Raw genomic sequence first — 22,358 nt, forward strand, 5'->3', positions numbered from 1 at the left:
AGTGAAGTAAAACGTTCAGGTTTCAAATAACTATACAACCTCAAACTCACATTGCAACGTGGTGGGTGACGCGCTGATAGTCACAGGTAGACCGGCTATAGCCGATGCATCCGAATTGGAGGCGTGCTTTAATTACAAATTGAGATTGAGAAATGAAAATAGCTCCAATTAACCGCCGCCAAAGTTAACACGCAATTGCATTTAGAATCGTGGCGCAATGATTGAGTTTACAAAAGCAGGTTCCACTCCAGTACCCCACAGGCTTTTTGCGGAGCTACTCTCGCGCCGTCAACCGTTCCGCTTCTCAAACGAGGCTCTGTATGCTGTGCGCGTGGAATATAAAATGCATGATGACTAACGAAAATATACGTGCACCAATTTAATTTCACAAAATTATGAAAATTAACCTCTAGACCGACATGCATGACTGGTCAAATGTATTTTCGGTGGCTAACTGAATAACATCCCTACCTACTCCTTTTCTTCCCTGACCACCTCCATCATTTATATAGAGGCAATTTGCTGCGTTCTGAGAAGGCCAGAGCCGAGCTGAAGCCGAACAGACATTCACCTACACCTCATGCATTTTGATGTCGCTTAATGAGGAAGGATATAGAGCTGGAGCTCCGTCACATACAGTGCCTTGCAAAAGTATTCACCTCCATTGGCGTTTTTCCTATTTTGTTGCATTACAACCTGTACTTTAAATAGATTTGTATTTGTATTTCATGAAATGGACATAAATAGTCCAAATAGGTTTTAGTGAAAAAGTGTTTCAAAATTATTATTATTTTTTAAAAACAACAGAAAAATGGTGTGTGCATATGTATTCACCCTCTTTGCTATGAAGCCCCTAAATAAGGTCTGGTGCAACCAATTACCTTCAGAAGTCACATAATTAGTTAAATAAAGTCCACCTGTGTGCAATCTAAGTGTCACATGATCTCAGTAAACATACACCTGTTCTGTAAGGACCCAGAGTCTGCAACACCACTAAGCAAGGTGCACTGCCAAGCAAGCAGCACGCACTGTGAAGACTAAGGAGCTCTCCAAACAGGTCAGGGACAAAGTTGGGAGAAGTATAGATCAGGATTGGGTTATGAAACTGAATGTCTCACGGAGCACCATTAAATCCATTATAAAACAATTGAAAGAATATGGCACCACAACAAACCTGCCAAGAGAGGGCCGCCCACCAAAACTCACAGACCAGGCAAGGAGAGCATTAATCAGAAAGGCAACAAAGAGACCAAAGACAACCCCAAAGGAGCTGCAAAACTCCACAGTGGAGATCGGAGTATCTGTCCATGGGACCACTAAGTCATACACTCCAGAGCTGGGCTTTATGGAAGAGTGCCCAGAAAAAAAGCTATTGCTTAAAGAAAAAAATAAGCAAACACGTTTGGTGTTCGCCAAAAGGCATGTGGGAGACTCCCCAAACATATGGAAGAAGGTACTCTGGTCAGATGAGACTAAAATCAAGTTTTTTGGACATCAAGGAAAACACTATCTCTGGCGCAAACCCAACACCTCATCACCCCGAGAACACCATTCCCACAGTGAAGCATGGTGGTGGCAGCATCATGTTGTGGGGATGTTTTTCATCAGCAGGGACTGGGAGAGACCGGTCAGAATTGAAGGATGGTGCTAAATACAGGGAAATTCTTGAGGGAAACCTGTTTCAGTCTTACAGAGAATTGAGACGGGGGTGGAGGTTCACCTTCCAGCAGGACAATGACCCTAAGCATACTGCTGAAGCAACACTCGAGTGGTTTAAGGGGAAACATTTAAATGTATTGGAATGGCCTAGTCAAAGCCCAGACCTCAATCCAATTGTGAATCTGTGGTATTACTTAAAGATTGCTGTACACCAGCGGAACCCATTCAACTTGAAGGAGCCGGAGCAGTTTGCCTTGAAGAATGGGCAAAAATCTCAGTGGCTAGATGTGCCAAGCTTATAGAGATATACTCCAAGAGCCTTGCAGCTGTAATTGCTGCAAAAGGTGGCTCTACAAAATATTGACTTTGGGAGGGTGAATAGTTATGCACACTCAAGTTGTTTTTTTTTGTCTTATTTCTTGTTTTGTTTCACAAAACATATTTTGCATCTTCAAAGTGGTAGGCATGTTGTGTAAATCAAATGATACAACCCCCCCCCAAATCTATTTTAACTCCAGGTTGTAAGGCAACAAAATACAAAAATGCCAAGGGGGGTGAATACTTTTGCAAGCCACTGTAATGGGCCTCAGATGATGTTTGATTTCTTTCTCATCCGCTAGGTCATTGGGCTAGTTTATTAATTAAAACAACAGCATGGTCTTTAAGTGCTTCAGTGTCCTGACATTGTCAGACATGTGCGAGCATCAGGTTTAGGCCTATAGCACCCCTATAGTGTGGGAGAATCTCAATTGCATACTCCAAGTTCTTTCTCCTCACTTCTCAAAACCCATCAGATGAGAAAGCCAGGAGGTCCCTCACCTCTGACTTACTCAAATGGGTTTTGTGGAGGGGAGGACTTGGAGTATGCCATTGAAATTATTCCTCTGACTCTCACTGCATCACTAAACTAGGTCAGGGTCAGTGAAATACTATACATTACTTTAATAATAAACAGCTGTTTGGGCTGTCTTATAGAATGGTGGGAGGACATTTGTCAATGGCCTATATGATCCAATGAATAGGTCCAGTTAGTCATGGGATGTTGGGCCCAGAGATGCATGTTAGTTGAAACTCCCTGAGCCTATTAATTAATGCTATGTAAAGTGCTAGCCTATAACTGGCAGTGGTATTTCCAAGGTCAAAAACAGACAGATATTTATCGGTGTATTCTAGTTCCTGTTTGTGTCTGCAAAAGTTTTGGGCAAGTGTTGAGTCCCTCTCCAGTCTAAAAACAGGAAGCCAGGGCTAGCTGTGACCCACACCTGACACCAAGGTCTGTCACCAGACTTTGCTCTGACATGTTGCTTATCTCTGTGGGATGAAAATTAGTCAATGTGGCTGGCATTCTCCTTGGCCATCTGATACTTTAGACTTGGCTAAAAGGCCTGTGTACAATTAGTCTAAAACAGCCCTCAGGCTCTAGTCTAGTAGACAGAAATAGTTATTTTAGCTGACCAGTCAGTACAGTAGTGCCAGCTCGGTACTAGGCCCTATATCCTGCCTTGCACTGAAAAACAGGAAACAAGACCACCACTGTTTTTAGTGCTACACCCTATCCCTGACCTGCCTAAAATATATAAATTTTAAATCTCCCTTCTGACCTTGCAGGAAACTAGATTCATTACTCTTATGTTCAAAAATACAAGCATGTGTGAAATTCATGGGTCAAGATAGTTTTGTAAGTAGTGATGGGGGAGAGAAACCTCTTTTTTTTACACAGTTACAAAACAAACACGCTATTATTTTTTTGGGACAAAATTATACTAATACTTTGAATCCAAGTATCAATATGTAAAAAGCGCGAGCTGGCTGTTCGTGCGCTAGAACACCATTATTTTTCATTCTATAGCTTGTTCTCCATCTTGCTGTCTCATCTCTCTGCAACAGACATATAGTGAGCAATATGTTTGGAATATCAAAACGCAATAAAATCACAGTATCGAATCGCAATACATATCGTATCGGCACCTAAGTATAGTGATAATATCGTACGGTGAGGTCCCTGGCAATTCCTATCCTTATCAGTGGCTTTAAAATGAGTATGTCTAGGGATGGGCAACTTTGATGGGGTTGGAGTAGAGGACCTTGTGCATTTCAGGTAAAATAACAACTCAATATTTATATCCCAGGACAAATTAGCTAGCAACAGCAAGCTAGCTAAATTGGACAAATTAGCTAGCAAGTGCAAGCTAACTAGCTAAATTGCCATACATGTTTAATGCTTTTCGACCTGTCCCCAAATTAATGTCATTGGTTCAGAATTTGTTTTGAAATTTTAACCTGCGTGTCGTGATCGCGTTTGGTGTAGGGGGACAAAATACATTTATGCACGATGGCGCATGTGCGCAGCCGGTTTGGGTTCCGTTTAAGACTGCTAATTAGCTAACCACGAGCTACCCAGACTATCCGCATTGACCCTTTTTTCACTAAATCTTGACTCATCACATACGCCAGTGTTGCCCAACCTTGCTTATCGAGTACCCCCAACAGTACAGTTTTGTTGTAGTCCTTCACAACACACCTTATTCAACTCAGTGCAGGTGTGCTTGTCCAGGGTTACAATAAAAACGTGTACTGTTGGGGGTACGCGAGGACCAAGGTTTGAAAACACTGACATTCGCTGATGTTACTGGTTATGATCTATTCTGTTGCTTAGTCACTTTAACCCTACCTATATGGACATATCTACCTCAATTGTTGCATTCACTGTTAGTCTACACCTGTTCTTTACAAAGCATGTGACAAATAACATTTTATTTGAACCCAGCCAGGCTCTTCTAACACTCTGTCCAAAATGGCACCCTATTCCCTACACAATTAGTGCACTGCTTTTGACCAGAGGCCAATGGGACCATGGTCAAAAGAGTTCACTATGTAGGGAATAGAATGCCGTTTTGGACAGAGTCAGCCTCCCTCTGGGAGCCAAGAGGGGGATGCAAGGGTGCAAGAGAAGCTCACTCAACACATCCCCAATGTGTTATGCCAGGCAGAGCTAACCGGTAGGAGAAAAGATTACTCTGGGATTGACATAGAAAGGGAAGGAAGATGAGAGGGAGAGAGCAGCCTATTCCAGGGATTAATGGTTCAGATTGTTTGTGCCAAGTGAACAAACACATATTGTAGTACTGTACAGTGAGAGCCTCACCCTTATGTCTCTCTATGCTGAGCACCTAAATCAAAAACATTCTGACTGTCGTGGAGGTGTGTCTGTGCACTGGGACATAACAGCGGAGGGGAACACAATTAGAACATGATCTTGCATACAGTGTTTTAATACTAGGAACAACTGGTCCACTGAGATTATGTAAGATTTACTGCCTAAAATCTATAGACCTGTCACAAAAAGAGGAGTAGGCCTATTCTTCTAGCAGGCTCGGACAGGCAACTCACTCGGGCACAGGACCTACTCCAGGAGTAAAGGCGTCTGCATGCTTCCCAGCCGAAATAGTTTGGTACAGTTAGTCCATATATTGTGACGTTTCTGTTCGTTTCGGACTTCGGTGAGGGAGCCGCAGCCCATGCCCTTTCGTCAGTGATTGGTCAACAGTAGGGATTCTTCAATAAAGTCTTTGTTATCATTCAATGAGAGACGACTTGTCATGCACATTTTTTATTTTCACTGAAAATTACTGCACCAAACTTAGTTAGATGTAAAATTGACTGACTAAGATCTCCGGTAAAAACCTCAAAATTAACGATAGATTTCATGAGTTATCTTAGATTAATTATGACTATTTTGAGGGAGTGTATACATGTTTTGGCATCTCAAAAACTACTATTGCGGCTTTTTTATCGTTTTTCAAGCGAAGGTCTTTTAAGGGAGTATGTGAGCACACTCGTTCTGTTTGGTGGCAGCAGAACTGAAGCATGCTGACGCCTTAAGCCTATGTGGTTAAAAACCTGATGAAAGGGTTTCTACTAGTGCACAGGTGGTAGGCCTCCCGTACTGACATTCTTCTCAGTAGCTAGGCCTATGCCTAGTCTGGGTCCCCCCTACATAAATCCTGGTTGGGTGCAGTCTATAATCATTCTCTCTTTTGTTAAGCCAAGGAACAGAGTGGTGAATGAATGGGGGGGTTGCATCCTAAATGGCACCCTATTCCCTATATAGTGCACTACTTTTGACCAGGGCCCATGGGGCTCAGGTCAAAAGTATTGGACTATATAGGGAATAGGGTGACATTTTGGATGCAGCAAGAGAAGCATTCTGCATGGCTAATGAAAGGCGCAGCAAGGCAAGATTGTGAAGTCTGAATAAAAGGGCTTCTTAGCAAAACAACGTTGCCGGTGAGATCAGCAAACTGAAACTCACCAAGGCGAGCAGCAGTCAAGAGCAATGCATCTCAGTGCAGTGGCAGCTGAATAGACAAACCTCGGGAAATGTAGCACGACTAACTCAACTAGGATATGCCAAATCCAGCTATCAATTAGACTATTTTCCTAATTTGTTTTATCCTGTGAATTATGGTAACTTTTTTTCAGTATGTGGGCATGAGGAAAATCAAAGCTTTTAATCCATTGCTGTCACTTCTGGGTGAGAAAAGTACAATTGCATCAGCAACAGAACTGGAATATTATTTATCTTGCACCTGCACATAAACATTCTCTCCACACGATAAGAACTTAAAATGGCACAGCAGGGAGATTAGAAAACAGAATGTTAATGTGGGCCACCTTCAGAGAACAAGAACATACATTCCATTTGCTGTTGTCTGAGAGACTATGAGAAAGGAGGGCTGCCAGAAAGGGCACACAGTCTGTCAGGCGTGAGAATAAAGGCTTTTCAGTTCACACACAGAAGACATCTCAGATTGGTGCAGTGTACATTCAGCATTATCAATGGCCTCCTTGAGCGTCTTTCCTCAATGGACAATGCAATAAGCGTTATACGGTTAGCTGGGACTCAAATGGAAAACCTAGGCTAGATCATTTACATGTGGCCTACAACAGTATTCCCATGTTGACACTGTGGAAGGGGGCACCTCCTTACAACTTTCAAGAAACACATACAAATACACACAGCACTGAATACATTATCAATGGTGGTGACTCAACTGGTTTTATGACAACAAATATCCACACACTATGATGTTCTTAAGCAAATAAAAACGCCACAGAATCTGAATGGGCAAGTGGTGGAATGTTGCCCTGCTAAATCACTCCATTGGATTCACGTGGAGCCTGCCATACCTGTAGTCTACTCTATATGGTGAGACAATTATGAAGGGGAAGCGCTCTGTCATAAAAACAACCAAAGTGTCTGACAGAGGGCAAGTACAGACAAGCCAGTCCTCCACAAGCCCAGTCTCTCTCAGTGGTGTGATTCAAATCTGAAGTCACACTTCTCCTCCTAGCCAACAAACGATCCAAGAAAACACCAAGAGGTTACATGGCAGGAAAGTCTGGCCAGGACTGTGAGACGACAGAGCAGACCAGCATGTGACTCTATTACAAAGTGCAAATGTCTAAAACAGGTGTGCCTATGAGGAGTCCAGTGCTAAGGCAGTAGTTTCCTAGTGTTATCAACTAGGCTAGGTAGGCCTAAGATAATAGGGCGACATTTTTAGTCTGAAGTTGTTCATGGTACAGGAAGAGAAAGAGAAATGTGAGTGTCAGCTAGCTACAGCATTACTAGCCAACACCCAGCATAGCAACAGATGACTGCACACCTGGATCAGCAGTTAAGTGGATCAAGTTGAAAGGGGATCTTCAACACTTCTGCATTCCAAATGGCACCCTATTCCCTATAGTACACTACTTTTGGCATAAGGCTCTGGGGTCAAAAATCGTGTACCATAATATAGGGAATAGGGTGCTATTTGGGATGGAGCCATAGAGCTGGGTTCGGGTTGAGGAGGATTCCTGCACAGTGAGAGTGCAGCTAGATGATGATTACTTCCAATGATCAGATGGAAATGGTGGGGTTTATGGAAACATTTCAGCAGGGATTTCATCCTATGATGAAAAGTCCTTGGTGTGCTTTCAATGAAAAGTAAACAAGCTAAGAGGAGAACGGAAAATCTATGCCCTCGGCTGGCCCTACCTACATTGACTGTTATTTCTCACTGTACACAAAGAACTGGATGGTTGTACTGTAGAGGCGGCAAACGTTAGCTATTGTTCTCTCTCTCAGCCAATGACAGGAGTTTGTCAGCCAGTAGCCAGCAGATCTAACCCGCTTGCTTACAGCTGCACTAGGGTCGGACAGCATTGCTGTGTATATTAAGACACAGCAAAGCCGGCGTGTGGGGGCGAAACATTTATATTAGCATTACTTTAAATGATAGGTATGTACAATCCTGTACTCTGGTTGCGTAAATTGCTGTTTTCACCCAACTCTGTGCCTAATCCACCACGGGTCTTGTGTTCTTGCCCCCACCCTCTGTACTCTGGAACTTGCATGTTCGGAACGAGGTATCTTCGTTTCAAACAAGTCTCTCCTTAACCTCTATTCTAAGAACAAACAGTTCTTAGTACTCACAAGAGAACAGGATATTTGGCCACCTCATCCAGTAGATATTGGTTAGGTTCGACACATTGAGACATTTATGGTGGATTAAGGAAATGTAACAACGTTGGGCTAGATTAGGCAAGCCCTAACTCAGAATCATTGAGCTCTCACTATATCAACTCTAAACTTCAGTATAGACAAAGTGGAGTCGCAATTCAATGGCTCAGACACGAGACGTATGTGGCAGAGACTACAGACAATCACGGACTACAAAAGGAAAACCAGCCACGTCGCCGAGGCCGACGTTTTGCTTCCGTAAAGGCTAAACAGGTTAACACAGTGCCACCGACACGGCCTGCTACCAAGGGCTGTGGGCTCTCCTCCGTGGCCGACGTGAGTCAAACATAGAAAAATGTTCACCCTTGCAAGGCTGCCGGTCCAGACAAGAGGTCGAAAGATTATGATTTTTCAACGCCGTAACCAATTATTGGAGGACCAAAAAAAGCAGTTACCAATTAAAAATTGGCCACTTTTTACATATATATTTGTAATAATGACAATTACAACAATACTGAATGAACACTTTATTTTAACTTTATGTAATACATAAATACAAATATATTTAGTCTCAAATAAATAATGAAACATGTTTCATTTGGTTTAAATAATGCAAAAATAGTGTTGGAGAAGAAAGTAAAAGTGCAATATGTGCCATGTAAAAAAAGCTAACGTTTAAATTCCTTGCTCAGAACATATGAAAGCTGGTGGTTCAATATTCCCAGTTCGTCAATATACCCAGTTAAGAAGTTTTAGGTTGTAGTTATTATAAGACTATTTCTCTCTATACCATTTGTATTTCATATACCTTTGACTTCTGGATGTTCTTATAGGCACTTTAGTATTGCCAGCCTAATCTCCGGAGTTTGCTAGGCTTGAAGTCAAACAGCGCTGTGCTTCAAGCATTGCGAAGAGCTGCTGGCAAGCACAGGAAAGTGCTGTTTGAATGAATGCTTACAAGCCTGCTGCTGCCTACCACCGCTCTATCAAATATCAAATCATAGACTTAATTATAATAAACACAGAAATATGTGCCTTAGGTCAGTAATATGGTCAAATCCGGAAACTATCATTTAGAAAACAAAACATTTATTATTTCAGTGAAATACAGAACCGTTCCGTATTTTATCGAACGGGTGGCATCCATAAGTCTAAATATTGCTGTTACATTGCACAACCTTCAATGTTATGTCATAATTCTGTACAATTCTGGCAAATTACTTACGGTCTTTGTTAGGAAAAAAAGGTCTTCACACAGTTCGCAACGAGCCAGGCGGCCCAAACTGCTGCATATACCCCGATTCTGCTTGCACAGAACGCAAGAGAAGTGACAATTTCCATAGTTAATATTGCCTGCTAACATGAATTTCTAAATATGCAGGTTTAAAAAAAATATCCTTGTGTATTGATTTTAAGAAAGGCATTGATGTTTGTGGTTAGGCACATTGGTGCAACGGCAATGCTTTTTTCATGAATGTGCTTGTTAAATCATCACCCGTTTGGTAAATTAGGGTGTGATTCGATGATAAATGAGCTTGATGCCTTGATAAGCTCCTTTCCTGAGGACGGCTCACCTCTCACAGTTCTGGGCGACTTTAACCTCCCCACGTCTACCTTTGACTCATTCCTCTCTGCCTCCTTCTTTCCACTCCTCTCCTCTTTTGACCTCACCCTCTCACCTTCCCCCCCTACTCACAAGGCAGGCAATACGCTCGACCTCATCTTTACTAGATGCTGTTCTTCCACTAACCTCATTTGCAACTCCCCTCCAAGTCTCCGACCACTACCTTGTATCCTTTTCCCTCTCGCTCTCATCCAACACTTCCCACACTGCCCCTACTCGGATGGTTTCGCGCCGTCCCAACCTTCGCTCTCTCTCCCCCGCTACTCTCTCCTCTTCCATCCTATCATCTCTTCCCTCTGCTCAAACCTTCTCCAACCTATCTCCTGATTCTGCCTCCTCAACCCTCCTCTCCTCCCTTTCTGCATCCTTTGACTCTCTATGTCCCCTATCCTCCAGGCCGGCTCGGTCCTCCCTCCCGCTCCGTGGCTCGACGACTCATTGCGAGCTCACAGAACAGGGCTCCGGGCAGCCGAGCGGAAATGGAGGAAAACTCGCCTCCCTGCGGACCTGGCATCCTTTCACTCCCTCCTCTCTACATTTTCCTCTTCTGTCTCTGCTGCTAAAGCCACTTTCTACCACTCTAAATTCCAAGCATCTGCCTCTAACCCTAGGAAGCTCTTTGCCACCTTCTCCTCCCTCCTGAATCCTCCTCCCCCTCCCTCCTCCCTCTCTGCAGATGACTTCGTCAACCATTTTGAAAAGAAGGTCGACGACATCCGATCCTCGTTTGCTAAGTCAAACGACACCGCTGGTTCTGCTCACACTGCCCTACCCTGTGCTCTGACCTCTTTCTCCCCTCTCTCTCCAGATGAAATCTCGCGTCTTGTGACGGCCGGCCGCCCAACAACCTGCCCGCTTGACCCTATCCCCTCCTCTCTTCTCCAGACCATATCCGGAGACCTTCTCCCTTACCTCACCTCGCTCATCAACTCATCCCTGACCGCTGGCTACGTCCCTTCCGTCTTCAAGAGAGCGAGAGTTGCACCCCTTCTGAAAAAACCTACACTCGATCCCTCCGATGTCAACAACTACAGACCAGTATCCCTTTCTTTTCTCTCCAAAACTCTTGAACGTGCCGTCCTTGGCCAGCTCTCCCGCTATCTCTCTCAGAATGACCTTCTTGATCCAAATCAGTCAGGTTTCAAGACTAGTCATTCAACTGAGACTGCTCTTCTCTGTATCACGGAGGCGCTCCGCACTGCTAAAGCTAACTCTCTCTCCTCTGCTCTCATCCTTCTAGACCTATCGGCTGCCTTCGATACTGTGAACCATCAGATCCTCCTCTCCACCCTCTCCGAGTTGGGCATCTCCGGCGCGGCCCACGCTGGATTGCGTCCTACCTGACAGGTCGCTCCTACCAGGTGGCGTGGCGAGAATCTGTCTCCTCACCACGTGCTCTCACCACTGGTGTCCCCCAGGGCTCTGTTCTTGGCCCTCTCCTATTCTCGCTATACACCAAGTCACTTGGCTCTGTCATAACCTCACATGGTCTCTCCTATCATTGCTATGCAGACGACACACAATTAATCTTCTCCTTTCCCCCTTCTGATGACCAGGTGGCGAATCGCATCTCTGCATGTCTGGCAGACATATCAGTGTGGATGACGGATCACCACCTCAAGTTGAACCTCGGCAAGACAGAGCTGCTCTTCCTCCCGGGGAAGGACTGCCCGTTCCATGATCTCGCCATCACGGTTGACAACTCCATTGTGTCCTCCTCCCAGAGCGCTAAGAACCTTGGCGTGATCCTGGACAACACCCTGTCGTTCTCAACTAACATCAAGGCGGTGGCCCGTTCCTGTAGGTTCATGCTCTACAACATCCGCAGAGTACGACCCTGCCTCACACAGGAAGCGGCGCAGGTCCTAATCCAGGCACTTGTCATCTCCCATCTGGATTACTGCAACTCGCTGTTGGCTGGGCTCCCTGCCTGTGCCATTAAACCCCTACAACTCATCCAGAACGCCGCAGCCCGTCTGGTGTTCAACCTTCCCAAGTTCTCTCACGTCACCCCGCTCCTCCGCTCTCTCCACTGGCTTCCAGTTGAAGCTCGCATCCGCTACAAGACCATGGTGCTTGCCTACGGAGCTGTGAGGGGAACGGCACCTCAGTACCTCCAGGCTCTGATCAGGCCCTACACCCAAACAAGGGCACTGCGTTCAACCTCTGGCCTGCTCGCCTCCCTACCACTGAGGAAGTACAGTTCCAGCTCAGCCCAGTCAAAACTGTTCGCTGCTCTGGCCCTCCAATGGTGGAACAAACTCCCTCACGACGCCAGGACAGCGGAGTCAATCACCACCTTCCGGAGACACCTGAAACCCCACCTCTTTAAGGAATACCTAGGATAGGATAAAGTAATCCTTCTCACCCCCCTTAAAAGATTTAGATGCACTATTGTAAAGTGGCTGTTCCACTGGATGTCATAAGGTGAATGCACCAATTTGTAAGTCGCTCTGGATAAGAGCGTCTGCTAAATGACTTAAATGTAAATGAAATGTAAATGTAATAAATGAACAGACACCGCATTGATTGCAACGCAGGACAAGCTAGTTAAACTAGTAATATCATCAACCATGTGTAGTTAACTAGTGATTATGTGAAGATTGATTGTTTTTTATAAGTTTAATGCTAGCTAGCAACTTACCTTGGCTCCTTGCTGCAGTCGCGTAACAGGTGGTCAGCCTGCTACGCAGTCTCCTCGTGGAGTGCAATGTCATCGGCGTTTTGAAAACTTGAAATCGGCCCTAATTAAATCGGCCATGCCGATTAATCGGTCGACCTCTAGTCCAGACGGCATCCCTAGCAGTGTCCTCAGAGCATCCGTAGACCAGCTGGCTGGTGTGTTTACGGGCATATTCAATCTCCCTATCAAAGTCTGCTGTCCCCACATGCTTCAAGATGGCCACCATTGTTCCTGTACCCAAGAAAGCAAAGGTAACTGAACTTAATGACTATCGCCCTGTAGAACTCAGTGCTGTAATCGTGCTTTGAGAGACTAGTCAAGGATTATATCACCTCCACCCTACCTGACACCCCACTTCAATTTTCTTACCACTCCAATAGGTCCACAGATGATGAAATTGCCATCACACTGCCCTATCCCATCTGGACAAGAGAAATACTTATGTAAGAATGCTGTTTAGTGACTATAGCTCAGCATTCAACACCATAGTACCCTCCAAGCTCATCATTAAGCTCGAGGCCCTGGGTCTTAACCCCACCCTGTGCAACTGGGCCCCCAGGTAGGAAACATCACCTCCACTCCGCTGATCCTCAACACTGGGGCCCCACAATGGGCCACCCACACAGACAGCGCGGTGATGAAGGCGCAACAGAGCCTCTTCAACCTCGGTCTGTACATTTTTACAGATGAACAATTTAAAGCATCCTGTCAGGCTATATAACCGCGTGGTAGGGCAACTGCACAGCACGCAACCACAAGGCTCTCCAGAGGGTGGTGCGGTCCAACCAACGCATCACCGGGGGCAAACTACTCGCCCTCCAGGACACCTACAGCTCCCGATGTCACACTAAGGCCAAAAAGATCAAAGGACAACAACCACCCGAGCCACTGCCTGTTCACCCCGCTATCATCCAGAAGGCAAAGTCAGTACAGATGCATCAAAGCTGGGGCAGAGAGACTGAAAAACAGCTTCTATCTCAAGGCCATCAGACTGTTAAACAGCCATCACTAACATAGAAAGGCTGCTGCTTATATGCATAGACTAGGAATCACTGGTCACTTTAAGGAATGGAACACTAGTTACTTTAATAATGTTTACATATTACATATATATATACACATCTCATTTATATACTGTATTCTATGGTATCTTAGTCACTTTTTTTTTTTTTTTTTTTTCACCTTTATTTAACCAGGTAGGCTAGTTGAGAACAAGTTCTCATTTGCAACTGCGACCTGGCCAAGATAAAGCATAGCAGTGTGAACAGACAACACAGAGTTACACATGGAGTAAGCAATTAACAAGTCAATAACACAGTAGAAAAAAAATGGGCAGTCTATATACAATGTGTGCGAAAGGCATGAGGAGGTAGGCGAATAATACAATTTTGCAGATTAACACTGGGGTGATAAATGATCAGATGGTCATGTACAGGTAGAGATATTGGTGTGCAAAAGAGCAGAAAAGTAAATAAATAAATAAAAAAAATAAAAAAAAAACAGTATAAAAACAGTATGGGGATGAGGTAGGTGAAAATGGGTGGGCTATTTACCAATAGACTATGTACAGCTGCAGCGATCGGTTAGCTGCTCGGATAGCTGATGTTTGAAGTTGGTGAGGGAGATAAAAGTCTCCAACTTCAGCGATTTTGCAGTTCATTCCAGTCACAGGCAGCAGAGTACTGGAACGAAAGGCGGCCAAATGAGGTGTTGGCTTTAGGGATGATCAGTGAGATACACCTGCTGGAGCGTGTGCTACGGATGGGTGTTGCCATCGTGACCAGTGAACTGAGATAAGGCGGAGCTTTACCTAGCATGGACTTGTAGATGACCTGGAGCCAGTGGGTCTGGCGACGAATATGTAGCGAGGGCCAGCCGACTAGAGCATACAAGTCGCAGTGGTGGGTGGTATAAGGTGCTTTGGTGACAAAACGGATGGCACTGTGATAGCAAACTGGATGCAGTTTGCTGAGTAGAGTGTTGGAAGCCATTTTGTAGATGACATCGCCGAAATCGAGGATCGGTAGGATAGTCAGTTTTACTAGGGTAAGCTTGGCGGCGTGAGTGAAGGAGGCTTTGTTGCGGAATAGAAAGCCGACTCTTGATTTGATTTTCGATTGGAGATGTTTGATGTGAGTCTGGAAGGAGAGTTTGCAGTCTAGCCAGACACCTAGGTACTTATAGATGTCCACATATTCAAGGTCGGAACCATCCAGGGTGGTGATGCTAGTCGGGCATGCGGGTGCAGGCAGCGATCGGTTGAAAAGCATGCATTTGGTTTTACTCGCGTTTAAGAGCAGTTGGAGGCCACGGAAGGAGTGCTGTATGGCATTGAAGCTCGTTTGGAGGTTAGATAGCACAGTGTCCAATGACGGGCCGAAAGTATATAGAATGGTGTCGTCTGCGTAGAGGTGGATCAGGGAATCGCCCGCAGCAAGAGCAACATCATTGATATATACAGAGAAAAGAGTCGGCCCGAGAATTGAACCCTGTGGCACCCCCATAGAGACTGCCAGAGGACCGGACAGCATGCCCCCACTTAATGTTTACATATCTGGTATTACTCATCTCATGTGTATATACAGTTTTCTATACTATTTTACGGTATCTCATTCACTTAATGCTTAGATATCTTGCATTACTCATCTCATATGTATATACTGTTTTTCAAAACAATTCTACTGTATCTTAGTCCGTTCCGCTATGCCATCGCTCGTCCATATGTATATAGTCTTAATTCATTCATACTTAGATGTGTGTATTGGGTATGTTGTTTAATTTGTTAGATATTACTGCACTGTCAGAACTAGAAGCACAGGCATTTCACTACACCCGCAATAACATCTGTTAATCACGTGTATGTGACAAAAAAAATTGTATTTGATGTTGACAGCTCCCTTATAAGTACAATAAAGATTTTTTTATCAAGTATAACCAGATTTGGTGATTTGTTCTGGCTCTCATTTGTTGAATCAAAATATCTACCCACAGGTGCGAGATATGGCTTGGAAAACTTACCTCAACCCAATGGTGTAGTTGTGCCTGGAGAAGTGGGTATAGGCTATAAATTTCCCACCCGGCAAAGGAAAGGGGCCTTTAGGTGATGTACAGTAACGCAAGATGTAAAATAGTAAATAATGGTTACTTCTCAGAAAGTATTGAGCTTTTAAGAGGAGTAAAACAAGGCTGTCCATTGTCTCCTTATTTATTTATTACGGCCACTGAAATGCTAGCTATTAAAATTAGATCCAACAAGTACATCAAGAGGTTAACCTCTCTGGGATATGTGGGACGGTAGCGTCCCACCTGGACAACACCCAGTGAAAATGCAGAGCGCCAAATTCAAATAAATTACTATAAAAATTCAACTTTGAAATCACACATTGAATATACCAAATTAAAGCTACGCTCGTTGTGAATCCAGCCAACATGTCAGATTTCAAAAGGGCTTTTTGGTGAAAGCATAAGATGCTATTATCTGATGATAGCACAACAGTAAAGAGAAAGAGAAAGCATATTTCAACCCTGCAGGCGCTACACAAAACACAGAAATAAAATATAAATCATGCCTTACCTTTGACGAGTTTCTTTTGTTGGCACTCCAATATGTCCCATAAACATCACAAATGGTCCTTTTGTTCGATTAATTCCGTCGATATATATCCAAAACGTCCATTTACTTGGCGCGTTTGATCCAGAAAAACACAGCTTCCAATTTGCGCAACGTCACTAAAAAATCTCAAAAGTTACCTGTAAACTTTGCCAAAACATTTCAAACTACTTTTGTAATACAACTGTAGGTATTTTTAAACGTTAATAATCGATCAAATTGTATACGGGACTATCTGTGTTCAATACAGGAAGACAACAAACTAACGCAACCTTTCTGGTCTTGCGCAACTCTCAAAAAGTACACATAACGTGACAGTCATTGAAGATGGCCGTACTACGTCATTACACAAAGGAATAACCTGAACCAATTTCTAAAGACTGGTGACATCCAGTGGAAGCGGTAGGACTGCAAACAACTACCTTAGAAATCTAGTTTCCCAATGAAAACTCATTGAATAGACAGTGACCTCAAAAGAAAAATCGGAATGATTTGTCCTCAGGGTTTTGCCTGCTACATAAGTTATGTTATACTCACAGACATGATTCAAACAGTTTTAGAAACTTCAGTGTTTCTATCCAAATAATATGCACATCTTATATTCTGGGGATGAGTAGCAGGAAGTTGAAATTGGGCACGCTATTTATAAAAAAAGTGAAAATCCCTATCCATTTAGGGTTTAAGTATAATTTATGCATGAGTGAACCTTTTAGTGAGAGGTTTTAAGCTTTAATATTTAATCATTTTAGCCCCCCACAAACTCATATTCATTATATAAATAGGCACGCTTAATTTTGTCTGGATTAGCATTCCAAATAAAGTTATTTTTTTGTTGCTCATATGATTAAAAAAACGTGTTGTCTGGAGTAGGCAGCGCCATTAGTAAGTAAACTAATAGGACCCTAGTGTTAAATCAATGTGATGTTTCCATAAATAGACAACTTTTTACACCTCCATGGTTGCAAAATCTTAAATATATTTGCTAACTTTCTATTGAAATTGATTGTGGGTAAGTTCATTTATATTTTTGAAATGTGAATACCAAGTATGTCTACTTCACCATCCGCCCATTTTATTGGTAAACTACAAGGTAGTGTTAACATCGTCTTTTTAACAATCCAATACGTAATATGGTATACTTGTCATAATTAGGTTTTAAGATCTTGATCTTGATCTTTAAGATCAAGATCTTCAATGAGACTGTACAGGTATACAGATTACAGACTTAAGAAAAAACTAGTCATCAGCATACATTGACACTTGTTTTTATCTTTTTGATTTCTAAACAAGCCAACCTTAAAATCAACTGCAGCATTACCACAAAAATGGAAGCAAGTGGAAAAAGGAGAAGGTAGGGAACTTGTTTGCCTGCCATATATTAAAGATACAAATTGGCTTAAAATAATTGTCATGAATAGAGATAGATACACCAGTTTCATTTGAGGACAAAAATGTTGACAGCTGCGTCATACAGGTTGCAAAATAGATGGGAAGAGATTTTCAAAGTACTGATTCTATGGCACATGGTTAATGAACTGGTACAAAAAAACTAGACTTGATTCAACACTGAGTCTTTCCATTTAAATTATTATATACACAATTCTTGCCACCGACAGAATGATATATATCTCTCAGCTCTTTAGATTTTGCTGTGAAGAAACAGCATAACTAGATCATATATTCTGGTATTGCCCCTATGTAGCTTGTTTCTGGTCACAGGTCCAGGAACAGTTTATAAAAAATGAAAATAAAATCGCAACATGCACTTAAAATGAACCTTACAAATAGCAGCGTTGGGTGATTTGGAAAGCCATAGTCAGTCAATAAATAATATAATAATACTTGTAAGAAAGGTTTATCTTTAGCTCACAATCTGTGGATATTATATAATTAGAAAATGTTAAAAATGTATGTAAAACATCACAGTACATTTAAAAAATGTGGCACATGGAAACCAAACGAGGATGGTCTATAGCGATAGGTGGGATGGACCATGAGTGGTTTAGGGTTGGGATTAAAGAGCTTATGTTTGGTAATGTATTAATGTTATGTGATTGTTTTATATAAAAGTACCATGTATGTCAAATGTATGTACAGTTGAACACAGAAGATTACATACACTTAGGTTGGAGTCATTAAAACTCGCTTTTCAACCATTCCACAAATTTCTTGGTAACAAACTATAGTTTTGGCAAGTCGGTTAGGACAGCTACTTTGTGCACAACTCAAGTAATTTTTCCAACAGTTGTTAAGACAGATTATTTCACTTATAATTCACTGTATCACAATTCCAGTGGGTCAGAAGTTCACTGTGCCTTTAAACAGCTTGGAAAATTCCAGAAAATTGTGTTATGGCTTTAGAAGCTTCGGATAGGCTAGGAGTCAAGGATAGGAGTCAATTGGAGGTATACATGTGGATGCATTTCAAGGCCTACCTTCAAACTCAGTGCCTCTTTGCTTGACATCATGGGAAAATCAAAAGAAATCAGCCAAGACCACAGAATAACAAAATTGTAGACTTCCACAAGTCTGGTTCATCCTTGGAAGCAATTTCCAAACACCTGAAAGTACCACATTCACCTGTACAAACAATAGCATGCAAGTATAAACACCATGGAAGGAGATGCGTTCTATCTCCTAGAGATGAACGTCCTTTGGTGAGAAAAGTGCAAACCAATCCCAGAACAGCTGGAGGAAACAGGTACAAAAGTATCTATATCCACAGTAAAAAGGAGTCCTATATCGACATAACCTGAAAGGCCGCTCAACAGGGAAGAAGCCACTGCTCCAAAACCGCCATAAGAAAGCCAGACTAAGGTTAGCAACTGCACATGGGGACAAAGATCGTACTTTTTGGAGAAATGTCCTCTGGTATGATGAAACAAACAGAACTGTTTGGACATAATGACCATCGTTATGTTTGGAGGAAAAAGGGGGAGGCTTGCAAGCCGAAGAAGACCACCCCAACCATGAAGCACAGGGGTGGAAGCGTGTGCGAGCAAGGAGGCCTACAAACCTGACTCCTTTACACCAGCTCTGTCAGGAGGAATGGGCCAAAATTGACCCAACTTATTGTGGGAAGCTTGTGGAAGGCTACCCAAAACATTTGACCCAAGTTAAACAATTTAAAGACAATGCTACCAAATACCAATTGAGTGTATGTAAAACTTCTGACACACTGGGAATGATGAAAGAAATAAAAGATTAAATAAATCACTCTCGACTATAATTCTGACATTTCACATTCTTAATATAAAGTGGTGATCCTAACTGACCTAAGACAGGGAATTTTTACTAGGATTAAATGTCAGGAATTGTGAAATACTGAGTTGAAATGTAGTTGGCTAAGGTGTATGTAAACTTCCGACTTCAACTGTATATGTAGAATAAATGCTGTAAAAAACAAACAAGATATGTGTCCTCCGAAGAGGGGAGGTGGGGGGTGGATTGGTTAATAAAAAATATGAATAAATAAGAAAGGCGCCTTGTATGAAAGATGACAAACAGTGACATATTGATCCCATATTGATCTTTCACACAATCAGGTGTGAAATGGCTAACTAGTTAGCAGTGTGCGCTAGTAGTATTTCAAATCAGTGATGTCACTCGCTCTGAGACATTGAAGTGGTTGTTTTACTAGCGCTACAAAGACTGCGTCAGTTGTGGATGTTTTCAGAGGGTCCCTGGCTCTATCCCAGGTTGGGATAGAAGCAATACTTTTACACAAGCTGTACTGCAAGTAGGCTAATTGTAGGTCTACTATTGAAACAGATAAATGAAGCTGTCAACTCAGCAATTCACAGGTTTCAGATTTCACCCCCTTTTTAATGTTTTTGCTCTCAAAGTCAAACTAATAGAACAATAACAAAATATGATGTTCTAAGTCCATAAGAACGCTTAATTAAAAGCCACCAGGAGACCACTTTTAAGGTCTGGGAAAAATCTAGGATTTTTTTGTGTGTGTGTAGTTACCCTTTAATTCATGTACCCAGGCACCTACCACTGTTGTTTGGTTAGCGATGTTTCTGTAGCACATGAGATGGAGTTTCCAAAACAAATGGCTTTCCTGTTCCTTAATTGATTGAAACCTGGACGAGGTAGAGGGATTTATGTTTATAGAACAGTACCGCAATTCAGAATCAATTCACGTTTAGATGGAGTATTTGGCTGTTATAGCTAGAGTCAATTCGCCCTTTAAACAGAACATGCAAGGTCCTTGGACTAAGGAGTAATGTTAGGCTCCTTTCGTCCAATATTGGGCTCGTCCGACCCTAGTGCAGCTGTAAGTAAACGGATCAGATCAGCCAGGTACTGTTCATTTGAAGAACTCACCTGGAAACTGACTGGTGTTGGACTTGAAACAGATTAACTTAAAACTACATCAGCTATCTTGAAAGTAACTTTAAACGATTAGCAAAAAACGGTTCTCCTTCAACCATTGTGACTACAAATGTAACTAGCTACAGTAACATGTAACTAGCTACAGTAACTGAAGTGTTTATAACGGGTGTTGTTTGAAGTATCTGATGAGGTGTGAGTTTTGTTTGCTGTCCACATACGTAACCGTTACTTTCTGAAGTTCCTTGGCTGGCTACAGGAAATAGTTTGCATGCAGTTTAGCTAACTAGCGATGCATTTTGAGTTCATGAACAAACAGCTTATTAGCTATCGAAGTTGCTAGTTAGTTAGCTAAGCTATGTAGCTAACCAGTTAGCTAATGCAGTTTACGTGATTAGCCAGCAAGTTAGCTAACTAACGTTATTTAGTGACATAAAAAGCTAACTGAATTACAGAACCGTCTCAAGCAACCTACAGTACCAGACGCATGATTAACTCCAGACTATTTCCAAACACTGTAGCTAGCTAGCTAACATGAAACCTATCCGACTGGAGAGGAAAAGTAGCTTGACAACTATTAACGTTAGCTAGCAACAGCTCCTTGCTCTCACAAAAAAAAAAAAACTGACCGTACTTACCTTGCCTGGAAGCCTTTTCAATCCTCAGAGATCAATATGAACTTTCCATGGACCAAAGTACAACTGCACAGTCTTGCGCAATTGAACTGTAAGGAGTTCAACAGCCAGGTTTCAGATTTTATTTAATGCCGAGTTTTAGTTTGCTTGTTAGCTGCCGCTAGCTGATTCCACCACCAGGCAACAGCTCCACCGTCCAGCCCATCGAGCCGAATACGTGTAGCCTACACAAATCCACAGCCCGCTCGTGCCAACAAAAGGGCAGCTACAATGTTTACATCCACTGTACAGAGCATGCGCCACGTCAGTCGACCTCAAAAACCTAACAACTGAAAAAATAGTACACTACTGCTATCTACTGTTTATTGTATTGCCCTACACTTAGCTACATAAACTTCGTTAGCTTTTTGGCCTCTTCATAAACTACATTAGCTAGCCCTATAGGTTTTTGAAAAATGATGCAAGTTCATGTCAGCCATTTCTTATCAGCACCCAAGCTAAAACACTATCAGAGAATATAGTAGACCCATTGGATAATTCTGTATCAGTTTTAATCTCATAAAAAGTTATCTAAACAAGTTCTTAACATATTGTATTTGCTCTGTAAAACAGTATGTTCCTATTAGCTGTAGTCTACTAAAGTCAAGAGTAACTACAAAGAACTGGAAGCCAATCACTACAGCACAAACTCACCTGAGGCTAACTGGCTCTGACAATAGTATCAGTTCCACAGGACGTTTTGGAATTTTGCTGCCCGGAGTAGATCACAGCAAACATCCCACACTTAGAGTGGGTGACAGAGAGACAATGTCAATCAGAAAATGTCAAAATAAAGGTTCACGATCAGCTGTCCAGCTCAGACTAAAGAAGCACTTAAGCCTTTTCTAAGACAGGTGAGAATGAGGTGAATGGCAGAGCTGACTGCTTTTGATCCACATATGAACAAAAGGTCATCAAACAAACTTTTCTGGTTTTACGTGGAAGTACTTACATAAATATCATATTTCTTATGTTAGCCACACCCTTGTCTGTCCTAAAAAAAATGTCTGACGTATGACTCTTGCCTACGCCATATGCACAGTATGTCTGTTATGGACTGACAATAGATACAGTACAAACCACATACTATAACAGAAAAAACACCCATTTGACGACGCTTGTATGTTCTGTACAAAACCCTTTGGGTGTGTCTGTTGTTTTTATTATTAACATTTTCCTATCTCAAAACGTAGATACCTTACATTTTATTTTTATTTTATTTTTTATTTCACCTTTATTTAACCAGGTAGGCTAGTTGAGAA

General features: G+C 42.5%; 1 protein-coding gene across 7 annotated transcripts in view; it reads right to left on the reverse strand.

Annotated features, from left to right (window-relative positions):
• Positions 1-21,925, reverse strand: part of LOC115145182 (ecotropic viral integration site 5 protein homolog) — a 106,825-nt gene extending 84,900 nt beyond the window's left edge. For 4 of the 7 annotated variants that reach the window (XM_029686521.2, XM_029686520.2, XM_065003150.1 and 1 more), the window contains exon 1: positions 21,061-21,300. The gene's annotated coding sequence lies outside the window, so the exon portion shown is untranslated. Of the gene's footprint in view, positions 1-16,048; positions 16,244-21,060; positions 21,309-21,750 lie in introns of those variants that run through there. The other 3 variants (XM_029686518.2, XM_065003149.1, XM_065003152.1) reach the window with 3 other exon arrangements.
• Positions 21,926-22,358: the final 433 nt, after the last annotated feature.

This window comes from Oncorhynchus nerka, linkage group LG17, assembly GCF_034236695.1.
Source record: "Oncorhynchus nerka isolate Pitt River linkage group LG17, Oner_Uvic_2.0, whole genome shotgun sequence".
Taxonomy (NCBI): domain Eukaryota; kingdom Metazoa; phylum Chordata; class Actinopteri; order Salmoniformes; family Salmonidae; genus Oncorhynchus; species Oncorhynchus nerka.